Raw genomic sequence first — 16,376 nt, 5'->3', positions numbered from 1 at the left:
TCTTTAGTAGAGTATTGTTCTCAAAGTTGGTAAGATGCCATCTAGACATGACATGTTTACCTTTTGAGTTATCCAAAATGACTGCTAAGCGGGGGTTTTAACAATGACCAAAAATGAGAGTTTTTTGTCTGGCTACCATGGATCGATTAAGATCTGGTGTCTTTGGGCTACCATGGATCGAAAAGATTGCTTATCGGCCATATTGGATTTGATCAGTAATAAACAAGGTATCATAATTAAGTTTTGTACCTAATTGTTCCATATTGATGTCGATTTCCATGCAGTAGATTCTGGTATCTTGGTGGGTCAGCTATTTGAAGGGGGTCCTTCATGACACGTCAGTATTCTAGTTCAACGATTGACTGCATCCTCTCGTTTCCCTTTTTACAAATTAAGATTAATCAGAAACATTTTGCAATATGATACGTAATATGAAATTTCATGGACACTTTCAGAAGTAATTTGTGGTGTGAAAAATATAATGGTAGACATTTTGGGACAACGATTTCAAAACTCTATCAACAAATCCGGTTGTTTTCTTTATAATGGTCCCACAACAACTATGGCAACACAATGCGTATTTGATGTGATACAGTAAAGGCTTTTATATGCATATTTTAGGAGATTGCGTCGACGGAAAATATGGTAGTAAGTGTGAGATTGATTGTCCAAGCGGCTGTAAAAATAAATGCACAAAGGACAATGGGAATTGTTCAGGTAAGTATCAAACGACCTTGACTTAATCACTACCCACATATTTTAATGTGTGAGGGTGAAAAAAATGTAAGTTCTTATTAACAAAACTGTATAGTTTTTTTAAAGAAGACTACTAGAAAATAAAATTCTACAAACATCTATACATATCAAACACCTCAATTCCGGAAATAATGGCTTTTAATCTATTTTGTATATGGTCAAAACGGCAAAATTCCCATATAATCTAATATTTTGTCAATTAGGTATCATTGGATGACAATAGCTCAAAAAAGAGCACACGACATATGTTTATTATCTTCTATTTTCTTTTATGGCATGAACTCCTATTTTCAAAAATCTTTATGAGAAAAAAAGTTTATACAAGAAAATTTGAGCTTTCTCAGAGGAGTACATCCGTTAATGTGTGAGGTTTTTTCCGCAAATACACAATAGTAATTAGACTATATCCCACACCTCTATATCAAGTCTTCAAAAAATCGGCAAAGATGAAATGAGATCGGGAGTGCCGAAATAAATCTCAAAATTGATTCAAATGTAGCAAATGTCAACCAAAATTATGATTAATTGACGAATAAAACCATGTATACTAAGTATCGTCGTCGTTATGTAATGTTATGTAATTGTTTGAATTTTCAGAATGTATTCCCGGCAAAACAGGAAGCATCTGTGATATGAATTGTGCATCAAATTGTGTGACATGCAGTCAAACAACCTCGCAATGTTTTGGTAATGATCTTTTAAATGTTTTAGTCTAATGTTGTGTGTAAACATAAGGTTTAAAATGGCATTGCTTTTCCAGATAAATTTAAAAGTTTGGATTGGTTGTGATTATTAATACTGACAGGGGCTAAAGATATACATTTCCATTTATTAGAATGCATCCCAGGAAAATACGGCCAGACTTGCTCACAGGATTGTCGTGGTACCTGCAGAAACAATATGTGTCAAAAAATTTCGGAAATTGTACAGGTAACTTTTTACAGTGCTCAATGTCAGTTATGCCATGACGGTTGTGAGAGACTTATTTGAACAATACATGTAATATGAACAGTAATGTCTTTTTATGAGTAATGTTTAACATATGTACAGGCTATCAGGAAATGTTCGAACTAGCTGTAACAAAATTTCAATTTTCAAGGAAAAATTCTGAAGGAAGGCAAAACCCTAATTAATATGGAAATTCCTTAAAATTAAATAAATGGAAAATTAAATATTTACTAAAAACCGAGCACTCTCTGTTTAATCAACCGTCATACAAATTAAGGTCAAATCCAGGCCTTGACACAATATCAATTAAGAAATGTTCTTCTCAATGTAATTTCAATTTCAAACAATTTAGAATCATAGAAGTTATTTATACCAATAATTTTGTTAAATTCAGTTAAATATGCTCCACCACTGACGAACTTTTACAGGAACTGACAGATTAGTATTTTCCTCAGTTATGAAAGTGACTTTCTTTAGACTATTACTTTCATTGAAAAATTTGAGCTTTTTATTTTACTTCATGATAAAAATATTAAGATTAATTAATTGCGCCCTGAAAAAAATCCACGGCACTATATGCTCTATATGGAATGAAGTACTAATTGCGCATGCACCAAAAAAAGCAAAATAAATTATGATATATGTATTTTGACAATTGTGTTAATTACATGTAGACACATATATGCACGATTAAACATCAGTCTCAATGTACAGTAAATGTTTTGACAAAACAAATACTAAGACTGACATTAGTCAATCGTTATATATTGTAATCTATTTCAAACTTCGCAATAATTGTCACAGCATATTCAATCAAATTATTATGAAACTAGTCCCGATTTGCGATGTCCCGAAACATGACACTCTGTTTCAGACATATAGTCAGATATTTGATTTGATCAAAATACGTGTTTAAATTGTATACCTAATCTTCGTTAGATTGTCCGCCTGGGAAATATGGGTCTTTGTGTAATATGAACTGTTCTGTCAATTGTCTCAATGTCGAATGCAATATAAGAAGTGGAGTTTGTGAAGGTATGTTTATTAATGTGCATGAAACTAATATGTTTTCCAAAATTATACTGCATTTCAAGCGCTCTGACTTTTCAAATACATGCAATATTAAAAACATATTTAAGATAACAATATACATTTATGTAAATAAATCATCATACATATAAATTGAATTTCTTCATAAGTGTAACGCTGCATGAAATTCAAAACAAGCCATGCCAATATTGATATGCGACTCTTTCATATTGAAAAAGCATTATGAATTTATTTTAAATGCCTATCAAAGGATGCAAGCATGGATACTTTCGGCCAGATTGTAATTCAAAATGTGAACCCGGCTGCAAAATATGTCAACAAGGTGATGGCATTTGTACAGGTAATTAATTTAACTAATTTAACTTTTAAATTTATGTATCTGGCGTTTTAAAGAAGGTGTTTCCTTAAATAGCAATATATGATTATATATGGGTCCCGACGTTTGTTTGCTCAACTTTCGATTTGACAGGAATGCAAAACTCATTACTGATATAACCCAGGATAAAAACAAATAAATAAATACCTTTTCAGAGATTGAGCGTATATATATATCCAAACTCATCTTAATTACTATTGTCAATGTTCGAGAATTTTTTTATAAATATTTAATGCAGCCACATAGAAATCCTCAAGTTCCATGTCATGGGAATTGTTTCAAACGAGGGGTATAATGTGCACCTATTTTATTGATAGAGTGCACGGACAGTCTGTACGGTGCTAACTGTAGTATACTGTGTGGAAACTGTGAGAGATGTAGGAAGGACACTGGTGAATGTCTATCGATGTGTGCTGCTGGATACGAGGGGAATACCTGTATGGCGAGTAAGATATGAATAAGTTGTTAATTTATATATAGTGTGCTTTCATAGATATGGGATGCAAATTTAAACTCTGTTGCGTCACTGTAAACTTTCTTATATTGGCGCATAAAACTGTCATACATAAATTGATTTTTGGACGTGTTAGCTTAGAGAAGAATTCGCGCACTCCATGCTGTTTCTGTACTAACGATAACACGACATACATAATATATAAATGACGTAATCATATGATAGGTCAAATACCGAATATTATCATCAGTTAAGTTCACAGTACGTGAGAAAGTTAGATTTGTTACGTAATAGTAAGGTTAAGTTAAATAACTGCCATAGCCCACAGTGTTGTCACTAACTATCCGGAGTTTCTTGAAAAGCATTGAATTCAAATCCAAAAGTTTTTTGTCGACATATAGGACATGTATTTTACGTCATGAATCAATTATGCTTATCATTTATTGTGGGGTTTGGTGTGCTTTTATTCTCGTTTCAAACAAATTTCTTATCATTTGAGTATCAAATTAATCGTAGATTCTATATATCACAATAGCTGCCGATCGTAATTGAAATTCACGTTAATTACAGGAATCATACCGCCATCTAGCGACAGTACGGGGACGATTGTTGGTGTCCTAGTTGGCATACTGGTCGTGGTGGTGATAATCATTGTCATTCTGTTGATTATCAGAAGGTATGCTTGTTTACTAAATGTAGTTTTGTTGATATAACATGGATGAAATATAATTTCTACTGACATTCTAACACTACGAGACAGCCTTTTCGATAGTAATGTATAAATCATCTAATAATGAAAAGATAAATGCATTCATATCTTGATGTATTTGCATTTATTCACATTATATATCAGTTGCTTGATAAAAACTTTTTTATTTTGTAAATATTTCAGAAAGAGGCAAAATTCAGCGAAAGATACACCTTTCGACGATATTAATCGAAATGGACAGTCTAACTCATTCCACCACAATGGGATGAATGGTAAGGTTTGGTACGGTAATGGCGTTATTCATCAACAATATAATTAAATTGCAACTTTTTTCGCCAGCCCATTATAATGACTTGAATTATTATTTAGAACCATTCCTATAACAAAAATCAACAAATAGGAAGTATGTTATCATATGACAGAAAAATATCAATTTCTATACCAGATGAGAGTAACAGTACAAAACGTTTTATTCCGAGCCCGAGCCTGAGGCCAAATACGTTAAAGAGACAAAGATAGGAGAAGGCCATGTTTATATCAATGCTATTGAAGTCACTAAGGATGAACATCCGGGGAGTGTTTACGCCAATACTGTGATATCGAACGATTGCTACTATAATGCCGTTGACCCTGGGACAGCGATATCGGAATTGAAAACAATGGTGAAAACAAAGATGTTAAACAAGGCTAAAGTATTTGAAGATGAATACAAGGTAAAAACGAAATCGAGAGCAAAGGTATCTGACCAGTATAAACATTTTTATTTCATAATATAACTTTATGCTTTATTAGTTCCTGTCATAAATCTGTCTGATATTGTTTTATATGCATTGACAAAAAAGTGTATTGATAGAGATGTTTAAATGATGTACTATGAAGTTACATAATGTCACATCACATGCAAGTTATTATAATATGTGTTTTTAAAAGGCACTTCCTACCGGCGACCTCCATGCAAACAAAATTGGGAATGAAATCGGAAAACAAATCGAAAAATAGATTCAAGACTACTTTTCCATGTTAAGTCTTTATTATCGGGTTGAAAACGATCTTACATTTTTTTTATTTTCAAATATAATTCTCTAATGTGCTGAGCGCGTAAACTCATAAAATATCAAAAAAAAACTTAAATATGAAATACCAAGGTATTATATTAACAAAGGAAAAATAGTACCTATATTTCATTGTACATATTCATTTTATCGATTAATAGGTTACAAACTTCATTTGTTGTTGCCATAGTTTTACTAATAGATCCTTCGATTTTTTCTCTAAAACAACTGAAGTAACTTATTTGAATTTTTGTGTTACAGATGACCATTCCCGAGTGGGTTCTTGACAAAGTGGAACAAAGATTCCAACTCTGATTACATCAACGCCAACTACATAGATGTTTGTATCACAATGAATTTTGATACATTATCTCAATAGAAACTTTAATAGATCTACATTTGTATATGCTTAAAACATTATGTTCATGCACATATTCAAGGAAAAGACATTTAGGAATACACCAGGGATTCGCAAATTAATTATGGGGACGCAAGCCAAACCTAATTTAACGGAGGGTTTGTAAACAGGACTACATATGTATTTTGCAATGAAATTGTTGGCTGCAATCGGTCCCGGTGCCGGTCGAAAGGTATAGTAAGGTCGCGTACAAATATCTATTCTATAATAATGTAAGATGGAAAACATTTGTAAAATATAGAAAAATATTAGAATAATTTATTCAGTTTCATATGCAAAGTTAAAATTAATTGGAGAAAATGTGATGTCGTAAAGACTCAATATAACAACTGTTATGACGTTCTTAATTTCAGGGTGTTTCCCTACCAGCTGAGTACATCGCGACTCAAGGTAAGTGTAACACTGATGTAAACAGCGACCACAATACGTTACTGTCAGTCGTCATGTTTTTATTGCATGATTATTAGTTTAAACAACAGTATCTGCTGTTAAATTCATGGTCATGGCAACTCCTTTTTTTCTAGTAAATCTGGGTTCATAACGGATTCCATAAACGATTTTTGAAAACACAGGTCTCAATATACCAATATGAATACTTTTTATAATTTTCCATTGATAAAATTAAAATCTTAGATACCGATATTAATTTTGTAGAATTTTTTGAGAAAAAAATCTGATAATTGCTGATATTGCGCAAGATTGTGATTTGGCTGGAAGCGACCTCATGTATACTAAGAACGGCACATGGTTTTAGAGTAGACTGTAGGGTATTCCGTTTGAACGCGCATGCGTGTTTTAAAAAATCGTGTTATAAAACACATGGACAATTGTTTGTTATACATTCAGCGCAACTGATCGTTAGTGGAAATGACACACCCACCCAGTCTGAATGAAATGTTGGAGGAATAATTTCACCACATGTTTCTTCAGATAATTGTGATTATCATGAAAGATGGGATTGTTTGTGCATTTCACAAAATCATTGTTAATTAAATTGAACCTTTTAATCTTTGATAATAGGCCCCCCAATCGACAAAACTAAAGATGATTTTTGGCGCATGATTTGGCAACTGCAATCCGGAAAAATCGTTATGCTGTACTATAACCTTGTCGAGGGAACAAAGGTAACTAATGAAAACAAACACTGGATTTGATTGTGTATCAAAATCATTACGATTAATATCTAAAACAGAACGAAGGATATTTTAATTTTGATATTTTTTTTTTCCTTCCATGATCTAAAGAATTCTTTTCATGAATAAAGTTGTGAAAATCATTGAAATTGACAGACAAAAATGCATGACGCCTTATAAATCTTAGTAACTACACAGATATGTATGCCTTTAAAAATTATCATATGAAAAGGTCTTCTTAATTGACGAGTATGAAAAATAACGACACATATACATATTCCTGTGTTTGCATATTACAGATTTATCTTTCCTTGCAGGTGGGGTATAGGTGATTGTGACGTCTTTTCTGTAGAAAACGACATAAGTTGTGCCCAAAATAATGACGTCACAATTGCAAACCTTTCCACAGGGGAGCTAACTCTGCAATATGCAAAGACGGAATAATATCAGCGAGTTACAATGTACGTTGAAATGATCACATTGTCTGAAAATTTGTAGAAAAAGTGCGCCAAATACTGCCCGAAGAAGGAGGAACCGATGGTAACAAAACAATTTCAGCATTGTGCAGGATAGAGAGAGGGTCGTACGCGTTCTATGTAATCAGGGACAATCACAATCACAGAAAAGAAGGTATCAGTTTCTAACGCAATTCAGTTGCCCCGCGATAATCCGGATATCAATATGTCCGGAAAACACAAAATTCGGATGGAATGATAAGAGAATGGACTTGATAATTGACAAAAGAAAACAGAATCCAGCAACCCGGAAAATTCCCCCAATCCGGAGGTTTTGGCTTGGGAACGCAAGTGTTCGGATTATCAAGGGTTCACTATATAGTTTATCTGTTTGAAAAATTAAAATTAAAATAAGAAATCCTAATCTTATGGGCCGAACGTGACATATTGTTGTTTGTGTGTGTAAATGTTGTGTATGAACCTTACCATCTGACTTTATATATATATACGTTATTTGATGATTTTTGTAGTGGAGTTTAAAACATTTCAGACTCAAGTCTACACGACAGATACATCAGTTTCACTACACCACGTGGCAGACCATGGGACCACCGGATCCTAACGAACTGGTTGTATTCCATCGTCCGTGTGCATCAAATATAAAAACAGCTTATACCAGGAAAGATGGTAGTTCATTGCAGGTATTTTTGATCATTTTTAAAATAATATATAAAGTAACATATTTTGCTTCAGTTCAAAACAGGTTTTGCTTTTTATTTTAACTAAAGTTTCTTTGTGTATGACCCGGATCAATCGACGTGTTTTTAGGCTGATGACATCCCTTATTCGTTCCTTTGTTTGATAAGATAAACGAATTGGATAATAATCGATGGGTGGATGAAAATACTGTGAATATGTATGAATGATTTGGCATCCCTCTAATTTTAGTGGTCCGGTATATGGACGGACCGGAACATTTATCGCCCTTGACGCCTTATGGAAACATGGGAAGACAAGTCGGAGCTGTAGACGTCAAACCGATATATTAAAACAATGAGAAAAGATAGGGTAAACATGGTTCAAACGAGTGTAAGTAGGGGCTTTGATTTTGGTTTTAAAAATCTAACGTCCTATTTAAAAACCAAGGCCATTTTTAAGACGTGCAAGGTTTGTTGTTGAAGAGAGCGTTACGTACCCAGAGAAACATAAAGCAACTGTTTAGTTGAAAATTGTACCATAATCGAACGTGTTTAGAGATGGTCCAATATAGGCTTTGGCCTGATGCCAAATAAATCTGCTTTTTGCAGGAAAACTGTATGAAATTGAAATAAATTGACACAAATTAGAATATCGATAACCATAAAATGTTTACAATATGGCAAAATATCAACCAAAGTTTCTTTTAAGTTCAAACTGAAATTTTAATGTTCTGCTGCCTTTTCCGGTAACACATATTCATCTGTAACATCCTAGATTAACACCAAATGAAAGGAACAAAGACTAAATTAGGCAAAAAAACAACAATGATATAAATATGTTGTTTTATATATATGGAACAATATATCGCTCTTCTCACCACAATCCTGATCGAGGCGTTTGACCTACCAGACACGTTTTTTTTTTTTTTTTTTTGGTATCGAGAGAGAAGTTCCACACACACTTTGACCAGTTTACAGAGTGGTTCACCCGAGAACCAGACAAAACTGAGACAGGAAATATCAGGTTCATAATATCTATATTATGATTTAAATTATTAACGTTCTTTTCTGTATCTATGAATATTTTCTTAATTTCAATTTTAACGAATTTTGATCATGTAAAGGGGGCGGGCATGCTTGAAATTTATTTATTACCGCCAATTTTCTTTTCAAAAACTAATTCACTTAACGCGCTATCACAATATAAACAATTCTTTGTATTTTATTATTTTCACACTTTCCCATGCTAATCAATCCGAATTTATTTCGTTCGTGTCACTGCATTAGTACTGATGGCGTAAAACGAAAGGAAGTTACTCTGATAGAAAGGAGTAACATTAGTAAAACTGAAACAAAAAACAAAACAAAAATATTCGAAATCTTCAAACTTCCTTATTTTTTTCTCGATGATTTGTGTTTAAGCTAACACAGGATCTCAAACCGATATATACCGCTGATGACTGCAGAACAGGCTCATTACCGGCAAATGGTAACAAGAACAGAGACCAAAAGTCCCTGCCAGGTACACTACCAAATACAGAATTGTATGCTTCAACAGGGCATCCAGTAGACCCCTAAGAGTGTTTTTCATATTTGACTCTTTGGTTTCAAGCACATGACTATTTAAATTAATAGTTATATGTTTTGAAAGTTGTGATTTCTCAGAAATGGTTATTTGGCTTCTAAATCCACTAAACGATAAGGTCAACTGGATGCCATGTTTAAGAACTAGCTTCGACATTAATCTATATTATTCATTTTCAAAACGAGATGAGCAGAATTATCAATTAAGATTTATAATTTGTGATCTACTTTCAGTTGATAGATTCAGGGTATACCTGAATTCCCCCGCGCAGGGCAGCACGGACTATATCAACGCTGTGGAAATTCGTGTAAGTTCGTATATATATACTGCTATACATCCATCACAAAGGAGTATATTCCTCATATCATTGACAATACTTCAGTTTAGTGTTACAGCTTAATTGTCCAGTCGTGAAAATTCCTTAGGTATCGATAATGTGCAAGAATCTCCATTTTGTTTTATTATTTTACAATTAAAAAAACATTTTTCTAAAGACGATACAATTATCACATGTCTTCTATCTTTAAATGCATATATATTTTTTTCTGATATTACAAATTGTTACATGTTGTGCGGGGGATATGCATTTGATTACATTTCATGTAACATATTTCACTCCCTGTTCGTATAACGATATGATTTTTTACATCAGTTGTGTGTTACAAAAATAAGTCAACAAGCTCACTCGTAAAATCTGATGACATAACAATTAACACATGTAAAATAGAACAATCTAGATAAATATCATTGCGATTAATTATATAATAGGATATTCTACGTTACTGTTTTAGTCCTACACCTCCAGAAACGGCTACATCGTCACACAGAATCCTCTACAGAACACCGTTGTCGATCTATTAGCAATGATAATGGACTACGACTGTGATACGGTTGCTATCATCGAAAACGACAACCTGGTAATTATACATTATGTCTGTGTATACTGTAGAGTTTTTAACATTCGCGGGGTTTAATTTCGATAATTTCGTGAATTCTTTCAAATTTGCGAAATCTTAATCATTCTGCTAACAGACACCTCCATATGTGTCACTGTCAGTAAGTGATTTCTTCCCAACAAATTAATTTTATATTGTGTTTGTTTTCGTGTTGTTTTAAACATGTAATCACATGCGAAAGATTTCTTTAAAAATAGTTTAAATGAAAAATAATGTCCCTATAATCAATACATGTATATCAGACGCTAAAAAGTAAGCTAAACATCCGATTTGACCCCAAAATTCTGTTTTATTTTGAGTGTGAATTAGCCATGTTATTATTTGTTAATTCTCAGGAATGGTTGCCAGAAAAGGACAGTGAAAAATCTCACGGAGGTTTTGTAATCCAACACGAAGCAGACTCATTGAGTCTTTCCAATACAGACGTTACCGATTTTATCATATCAAACAAAGTAAGATTTCATTGTAGGCATTTTGATTCAATAGTTAGTGATACATTATATATATTTCTGTAATAAAACTTCACATGATATAGATACATTAAACATATAGTCCACGTTCAAACGTGTTTAGATATCACACTTATTGAAAAATAAGGAGGGTTCATAATTTCTAAGAGAGAGAAGGAGAAAAAAATAACAGTATACAAAATGTACAGGCATTTCTGGACAAGGATTGAACCAGGCGACGAAATAATATCGGTTTTGTACAAACATGCTTGATTATAACAGGAACACAAATATGAGTCCAGAGTTAGGGTGTTTCACATGTCTGCATGGGATAAAGAAGCATCAATTCCACAAAACTCCCAAGGTCTCCTGCAACTGCTAGAAATTGTGGACAGCCGCCGAAAGTCAAATCAGTCCAAACGAACAGTAGTCATGTGCAGGTTTGTAATAAACGTTTATTTGATTTCAGACAATAAAAAAGAGTGTTTACTGAGCTATAGATATGGTATCATCATTTGAAAAGATAAAATACACTTCAGAATTATTGACATTGAGTTCCAGTTTATTGTTTGCGTTCAGTATTCGTTTACCGCAGAGCAATTTGTTTTATAACTGTTTTAGATATTGTGAGCTTCGTGATAACATTTTTTATCAAGGAGGTTTTGGTCCGGTCTCGTGGTGTTTTATTTGGCCACTTTGGTTTCCTCCGACTTTAAGACCCCTCGCGCGCTTACATCCGGGCCATTAAAAGTGATATTTATACAGTTATATATAATTTGTTTCGCACTTGATGTAGAATAAATAAATCTTAAAAAATAGATACAAATCAAGTGATGAATATTGTAATCCACTTAATTTCGCGTAATTTCACTATATACTCGAACATGAGTTTATATGTTGCGCCAAAAACTGTATGAAACGTATATATGAATGCACGGTTGTCAGTATGAGCCCTTGATCGCGAATTTATGTATTCGTGAATATACTGAAACTAACGTAGACGCGAAATATTTACAGTATTCAGGTGTCAAGTTACTTCATGTAACTCTTTCTAAATGGGTCTGTAAATATTGCTTATAATTATATGCTAGATGTAAAGAAACATCAGTTACCTCAACCAATAAAACTCAATAATGGAATCATACATGAAAACATAACGACATTTAAATCTCTTCCATTGTTTTACTTTTCAGAGACGGGTACTCCCAAAGTGGACTTTTCTGTTGTATAAGCAACGCGCGGGATCAGATTAAAACTGATGAAGAAGTCGACATATTCCAGATTGCTCGACAACTACTTTTCAGACGACCAGAGTTCATCACATGCTATGTAAGTATCATACATACATGCGACAGAACTGTACAGTTGTTATATTTCGCAGGTGCAAATATTCTCGATTTACTGTTTCGAACATATTTGCTTGGATTTACATTCACAAATCTTTTTGTAGCCTGAAAGCGTCATTTGCCGAATGTAAAAAAAAAAAAAAAAAAAAAAAAAAAAAAAATCCTTTGTGAAAAGTTTTGCGATGTTTTAAATTTCGCGAATTTGGGTGAATCCGCGAATTTAGCACAAAATATTAAAACTCCTGCGAATATAATCAACTATAAAGTTATTGATTTGTTTTTGTAATCTGGCTGATTAATGAACTGGTGGATTTGTACCTTATAACACGAGGCAGGTTGACTGCTTTTTTTAATGAGAAAATACATCATCGTCGGTAATCAAATAAGTGGTGTCGATAATAATTAAGTTTTCAATAACGATAATCAGTTTGAAAGGAAATGCGATCGGTCGTTCTTTATATCGCACATTATCGATAAATGATAGACTAAGACACGCTTATGACGAACCTCTGGGGACAAACGAAATAGCTTCGATATACGAATAGTTCGATATCCACATATTACAGACATCAGATAGGAACCTTGGTGGAGAATCGAAATTATATGTAATATTGGAAAGGTTTTTTTTTGTTTTTGTTTTTTTAAACAACACCAAAATACATTAATTTAACGAGCATTACAAAGACTACGTTATGACTTTATTCATTTATAAAACAATTTTTATAAGGTATAAATACAATAACTAAATATATCGTTTCTTCCGTTTCAGGACCAATACCAGTGCTGTTACAACACAATTAGGGATTATCTTGATACCACCGATGTGTATATGAACTGAAAGTATAAAATAATGATTCAACAATAATTCGGATATCATTGCAATCGACCGTGTGCATATGTACTAACATGGTTGAATCGAATATTCATCAAGATAAGTTTTCTTGCTGTAGCCTCCATAGAGTGTATACAAATTGACATTCGAAATCAGGTGTAAAAATGTAGTGTTTAAGCCATGTTACTGTCGTTAAGTTTGTATGACCAGTATGAAATTACAAACGACAACGGTAAAAATGAAGAAGAAAAATTGAAAATTGGTGCATGTTAGAAAGCATCATTTATTGTAAAGTAATTCTGTTCACCTGAGAAAAAGTCTTATTCTTATGGCCTTTTGTCCGCCGTCGTGCGTCGTCCGTCATCCGTCGTGTGCCAGTTAACATGTTACATTTATGACTTCTGCTCCAAACCTGGAGTGAAATTTGGCACATGCCTTATAAGGCACAAGGTAATGTCCATAATAAATACATCAAACTAAAATAGACTCTTCAAAACTCTTCTTAATTCATATATGTAATGGAAATACATGTAGAAGTGTTTATTTTTGCTTTAACAAAGGATTATATCTTTTGTTACATTTATGCCGTTTTGGCAACATTATAAAATCAGATACTCACATTATATTTTTTATCCTGAATAACGTCAGGAGCATGATGGGCGCAATGTGCCAATTTATAGTGTGTATACATCTGAATCAGGTGACTGTTAAGGCCCATGGGCCTCTTGTTGTTTCATATTCTGTTTTAATATATATTCTTTTTATTTGTTCTTGTGATACATTTTGTATGTTAATATTTTCGACATTTTTCTACGAATAAATATTTACAATATTATTTCTTATACAAGTGTTTGAGTTAACATTTGTCTGAATAATTGTCAAATTACATGTACGGTTTCAATTTGGCAGACTGAAAAACAAAATACAATGTATTCCCAATCGTATAACATTTTATTACGATGTAAAAAAAAAATGTGATGTCTTATTTGTTTTTCTCTATACATACTGAGCTTTACAATAATAACGGTTTAAATCAATTATTTACATATGGCTAGTTTTCTCATAAATGGCTGGCAAATCTTGAATGTATCTTATCAGCAAAACGTTTTATATTGAAAATGTTCTGAAACACAACTTTAAAAAATACATTTAAAGATATTTTGTTATCAGTAGGAATGATGCATCTCCGCATTCATAGTAAAAAGAACAATTCAATGAGGAAATCGTAATTAAGCGCAATACCTTAAAGCACCAAAATGAAATTTCCCCTAAACAATGTATGTTTACCATTAGGCCTATTTTGGAAAATAAATATGTCAATTCGAAATTTTTTTGTCATTCGATCATATATCATTAAACCTAGTAGATATTTTTAAAAATGAAATGTGATGTAGCGTTTCACTACAATGGTAAAGAGCATATTGTTAACCGAACAAACGTTTTATTGGGACTTTATATCGTGGAGGGTTGTTACAGGACGGATCAATATAGAGGTAGTGCAAACATCCGTGTCCGTATATTAACACATATGGACACAAACAGGAAGGCCGGAGCCGCTGTTAGACCCTCCCCAAATGCAAGCATGGAACCTTACAAGCATTTCCAGCCAATGCGACCCTAGATTGAGCTAAGTCGGGGTCAGACTGCCACTCCCTTACTCCAGGAAAAACCTGGATAGAAGGAACTACCCCTTGATCTCTAGAAGAATTTCCGAGACAGGGACAGAAACAATACTAGTAATAACAACTGCTTCCTTCTCCTCCCGTAAGATGAGGACGGATCCCTCTTATGGAGGACGAAGATCGCCAAGATGTTATGCAGGACTGTCCATGAGCCCCAGAAACTGAACAGAGTTCAGAAGGGAAGGATTCATGACATGGCCGACATTGGGAACAAGCAGCCTGTGGGTCAATTCCTCTTAGAAATGGGAACACCCGTGATCCAAGCCCTGACGTTGTCCAGAGCGAAACATACCTGGCATAACACTACGAAATACATAGGTAATTACTAGGTAAAAAAATCGTTCAAAACATAAGACAAATTTTTAAAAAATCACTAAAAGGTTCTTACGTGATAACAATCCTACCTAATAATAAAATCGGGAACGAAGCCTCAGCAACGAAAACCGAAAAATCGTAAACAAACCGAAAGAGCGAGACGTCACCTAAAATGATGGATTGCATAGTACACCGGCAGACACGTGGATAAGTTTAAAACAGCCGAACATGAAAAAAAAAGCATAAAAAGAAGTTAAAAAAAATATGACAATATTAAATAAAAAAAAAAACGCAGAACAGATGGGAATAAACACAACTGAATATGTGTAAATTTGACCAAAACGTCAAACAAAAAGGAGTAATACACCGAAAGAAATTGATACAAATTAATTGCTGAGTAGCTATTTAAAGAACAAGGAACAGCTTGTCTCCTGCATTTGACTGAGCTACCTGGCCTCGGAATCTCCACTTCGATAAAACGAAATCGCATTGTAAAGCTATGGTAATGATTACTAAAATGAAATTGAGGTTTTACAATGTAAAACCAATTTTCATGATGTAATAATTACTATAATTGTATGGAGTCCCGCCCTTCTGTTTCCTTCCCTTTCCTCCTCAGTCATGTTTAGCGACAATTCGTTGGCCCAATTGGTCAGAATCAGAAGGGAGGCGGCCGGGATCCCGGAATATCTTATCTGCATGTGAAATTTACCTGGGGGGAACCTGCGAAATACCAGACCATTTTCCAAGACCGTCTTGTGGTCGTTTTTCTTTATAATTATTTCAAAGACCCAAAGAAATGATTATGATTATTCGGACTGTCTATAAGTTAATTGACTGGAAAAGATTAAACATCAGAAGCAAGTCAATTGGTAGAACATTCTTTTTTGGGTTTTCGATCAAAAATTTTCCTAGTTTTAAATTTTCGTAGCTTAGACGATTACTTTAATCGAAAGATCGCGCCTAGAGTAATTCACATTAAAAATGACAGCAAGTTATATCATTGGGTTTTCTTATTACTCAAATCGCGGTTATGAGCGGGTTGATAGCTAAAAATTGTCATGTTAACATTTCATTCCGATGGAACGATTAGTGTAGTTATCGTATCTGACGTCTCTTCATTTCATATGTTGTATATGTTGAGGTTGTTTTTTAAGCTTTA

General features: G+C 33.5%; 1 pseudogene; it reads left to right on the top strand.

The window, feature by feature from the left end:
* Positions 1 to 666: 666 nt before the first annotated feature.
* LOC138325539 (receptor-type tyrosine-protein phosphatase epsilon-like) lies at positions 667 to 14,051 on the top strand (annotated as a pseudogene).
* Positions 14,052 to 16,376: the final 2,325 nt, after the last annotated feature.

This window comes from Argopecten irradians, chromosome 6 (assembly GCF_041381155.1).
Source record: "Argopecten irradians isolate NY chromosome 6, Ai_NY, whole genome shotgun sequence".
NCBI lineage: Eukaryota > Metazoa > Mollusca > Bivalvia > Pectinida > Pectinidae > Argopecten > Argopecten irradians.
This window is presented reverse-complemented; position numbering and strand designations above follow the sequence as displayed.